Source organism: Carcharodon carcharias, chromosome 4 (genome assembly GCF_017639515.1).
Source record: "Carcharodon carcharias isolate sCarCar2 chromosome 4, sCarCar2.pri, whole genome shotgun sequence".
NCBI lineage: Eukaryota > Metazoa > Chordata > Chondrichthyes > Lamniformes > Lamnidae > Carcharodon > Carcharodon carcharias.
This window is the reverse complement of record NC_054470.1, coordinates 176,516,680-176,520,852: the sequence shown is the minus strand read 5'-3', so window position 1 is coordinate 176,520,852 and position 4,173 is coordinate 176,516,680. Positions and strand designations below refer to the sequence as shown.

The 4,173-nt window shown below is 43.1% G+C and overlaps 1 non-coding gene across 1 annotated transcript; it reads left to right on the top strand.

The window, feature by feature from the left end:
- Positions 1-271: 271 nt before the first annotated feature.
- Positions 272-390, top strand: LOC121277512. Its single transcript, XR_005942892.1, has one exon. It is a non-coding gene; the product is annotated as a 5S ribosomal RNA (ribosomal RNA).
- Positions 391-4,173: the final 3,783 nt, after the last annotated feature.

Below are 4,173 nucleotides of genomic sequence, written 5' to 3'. Positions count from 1 at the left end.
CTCTAGGCAGTGTTATGAACTTGCTGGATAAATTAAATTGTATTACCTTTTGAGAGTCCTTCCAGTTTCCTGAAAAAAAATACAAGTTGGTAACCTTACGTGTGGTGCAACATATTCAAACAAGTAGAAGGTTGGTCAGAACTGAAGGAAGAGCCAAAAGTTCAGGATAGGGACCATGTCTTCTTAACGTAGCATGCATTTGCTGCAAACAGGATTTAAAGCTTTGGCTTATTTTCTTGGGACATGCAATAATTCAACTTACTACAATTGAGCCTATGGCCATACTAGTCTGAAAACGCCCGATCTCGTCTGATCTCGGAAGCTAAGCAGACTCAGGCCTGGTTAGTACTTGGATGGGAGACTGCCTGGGAATACCAGGTGCAGTAGGCTTTGCTTGGCCTAAATAGCCAAGTGGTTATGGTACTGGGTTTGTAACCCCCAAGATCAAGAGTTCAAATCTCACAATGGCAAACAATGTAACTTAATCTGAAACAGATGGAAATGGGTTTGTACTCGAAAGAGTTACTACAATTGATAAGAGATCTCCCAGCTCTCTTATTCTAAAATATATGTTTATGGACATTTGCATATTATCTTTTATGCAGGATTTTAATGTTTGCCATCAGCTTTATCCTGCAAATAAAACATTGCACTGACTTAATTTTAGCCCTCCTTATTCAAAGAATTGCCTTAGCAATGGAAGTTTGATAGTTTGAATGTATGGAAGCATGGTTGTATGAGGATTCCACTTTCTATCACATCTATTATTCAGAAACTTGTGCAATGAAATGCCAACATTTCATGATGCACAGGTCCTTTATTTGCTATTTTAACAAAGATGTTGGCCTATTTATCATAATGTGAATTTTGTGTGTACACATTCACTAAGTCCCATTAAGGTCCAAAATCTCAATATCCTCCAGACTTAGTGAATTCTACAGTTGTTAGTCAGGGTACTAGTTGGAATATCTTCACGGTTCTTTTAAACATAAAACATACATTCATGGCTATCTCATTATCTGTTTACAGTATTAGGAACAGGAACATATTGGTCATGTTACTGGTCCAGTAAACTATAGGCCTAGACTATGAGTTCAAATCCCAACAAAATTTTAATCCAGTCGCTAATAAAGCTGATATTACTGAAAGAAAACATATCTTTTCATCATGCACTCATCAGGACATTTGCAAGTGAAAGGGAACAACAATTTATATTCCATGAGAAGAGAGTGCTGCTTGGTTGGCAACCAATTTAAGATTATCAGTCAGGTTTGCAGTATGGCACACTCAGGCGCGCTAGAAGCTACATCTATTAATACACAGAGCCCTGTACTTTGCAGATAGAAAGAGTACTCGTGTCTGTTTCAACTGAACAAAATAGGCAATAGCCATTCTCTGGTTTAATCCCCAGGGCAATGCCTGGACCAATCAGAGTCAACCTGCCTGGTTTGAATTTAAACAATTCTTGGCAGTTAACTGTCAGTCATCTGTTCACTGGTGCATTCTCCATGGCCAATCAGAGTCCACTTGTCAACCAATCAGCACTTTCTTTTCAAAGAGTATGAATTGTTGTCCCCTTTACATTTGGTATTCTTGTAAATGTCCTGATGAGTGCAAGAAGGAAAGCTTCAATATATGTCTTCTTTCAGCAGCACTCAAGTTCTGTACTATCAAACAACTATTTGTAAAGGTGATATCAATAAAAGTGACCTTAAATCAGGCAGGTTGCCTCAACGCCCTGAATGGTTCACTAATTCCTTTAAGGGAATGAAAACTCCAAACTTTAGCTGATTTGGTCCACATGAACAACAGGTTCACACAGTCATCATTACGGGTGTCTAGAGTGGCCTATTTAGCAAGTTCACATGGCAACAAGAGATGGCCAATAAGTGTTGACCTTGCTTGCATTGCTCATATCTTAAGAATAATAACTTAATAATAATAACTGAATAATAACGGGGAAGTTATTGTCACTGGTATTGTCGCTGGAGTAGTGACACAAGGACCCAGAGTAATGCTTCAGGGACCCGGGTTTGAATCCCACCGTGGCAGATGGTGGAATTTGAATTCAAATAAAAATCTGGAATTAAAAGTCTAATGATCGTTGTAAAAACCCATCTGGTTCACTAATGCTCTTTAGGCAAGGAAATTAGTTGTCATTACCTGGTCTGGCCTACATGTGGGGCCCACAGCAATGCGGTTGACTCTGAAGTGGCGTGGCGAACCACTCAATTGTACCAAACCATTAGGAAGCTCCAAAAAGGGAATGAAACAGGATGGACCACCCAGTATCGACCGAGGCACCAGAAATGACAATGAAAAGCTCAGCCCTGTCAACCCTGCAAAATGCTCCCGATTAGCATGTGAGGCTAGTGCCAAAATCGGGAGAGCTAGTCAAACAACAGCCTGATAATGCCCCAGACACCACCATCATCATACCTGGGTATGTCCTGTCCCACCAGCAGGACAGACCCAGCAGTGGTGCTATACAGTCTAGAGGAATTTGCCCTGGGACTCCTCAACATTGACTCCGGAGCCTATGAAGTCTCATGGCATCAGGTTAAACATGGGCAAGGAAACCTCCTGCTGATTACCATGTACCACCCACCCTCAGCCAATGAATCAGTGCTCCTCCATGTTGAACATCACTTGGAAGAAGGACTGAGGGTGGCAAAGACACAGAATAAACTATGGGTGGGGGACTTTAATGTTTATCACCAAGAGTGGTTCGATAGCACCACTAATGACTGAGCTGGCTGAGTCCCAAATGACATAACCACTACATTGGGTCTGTAGCAGGTGGCGAGGGAACCGACAAGACGGAAAAACATACTTGACCTCATCCTCACCAACCTGCCTTGCGCAGATACATCTGTCCAAGACTGTATCAGTAGGAGTGACCACTGCACAGTTGCTGTGGAAAGGAAGTCCCGCCCTCACATTGAGGATACCCTCCGTCGTGTTTTGTGGTGTTACCATCCTGCTAAATGGGATAGGTTTCGAACAGATCTAGCAACTCAAGACTGGGCATCCATGAGGCACTATGGGCCATCAGCAGCAGCAGAATTATACTTGAATACTATCTATAATCTCATAGCACAACATATCCCCCACTCTACCATTACCATCAAGCCAGGGGATCAACCCTGGTTCAAAGAAGAGTACAGGAGGGCATGCCAGGAGTAGCACCAGGCATACCTAAAAATGAGGTGTCAACCTGATGAAGCTATAACACAAGACTACTTGCATGCCAGACAGTACAAGCAGCAAGTGATAGACAGAGCTAAGCGATCCTACAACCAATGAACCAGATCTAAGCTCTGCAGCCCTGTCAATTCTAGTTGTGAATGATGGTAGACAAACAACTCACTGGAGGAGGAGGCTCCACAACTATCCCCATCCTCAATGATGGGGGAGCTCAGCACATCAGTGTAAAATATAAGGCTGAAGAATTTGCCACAATCTTCAGCCAGAAGTGCTGTGTGGATGATCCATCTCAGCCTTCTCTGGAGGGTCCCCAGCATCACAGATGTCAGTCTTCAGCCAATTCGATTCGCTCCACATAATATCAAGAAATAGCTGAAGGCACTGGATAGTGCAAAGGCTGTGGGCCCTGACAACATTACTGAATCGTACTGAAAACTTGTGCTCCAGAACTTGCCATGCCCCTAGCCAAGATGTTCCAGTACAGCTACAACACAGGCATTTACCCATCTATGTGAAAAATTGCCCAGGTATGTCCTGTACACAAAAAACATGACAAATCCAACCTGGCCAATTACTGCCCCATTAGACTACTGTCATCATCAGTAAAGTAATGGAAGGGGTCATCAACAGTGCTATCAAGCGACACTTGCTTAGCAATAACCTGCTCACTGATGCTTAGTTTGGGTTCTGCCAGGGTCATTCAGCTCCTGACCTCCTTATAGCCTTGGTTTAAATGTGGACAAAAGAGCTGAACGCCTGAGGTGAGGTAAGAGTGACTGCCCTTGACATCAAGGTCGCATTTGACTGAGTGTGGAATCAAGGAGCCCTAGCAAAACTGGAGTCAACGGGAATCAGGGGGAAAACTCTCCATTGGTTGGAGTCATACCTAGCATAAAGAAAGCTGGTTGTGGTTGTTGGAAGTCAATCAACTCAGCTCCAGGACATCACTGCAGGAATTTCTCAGGG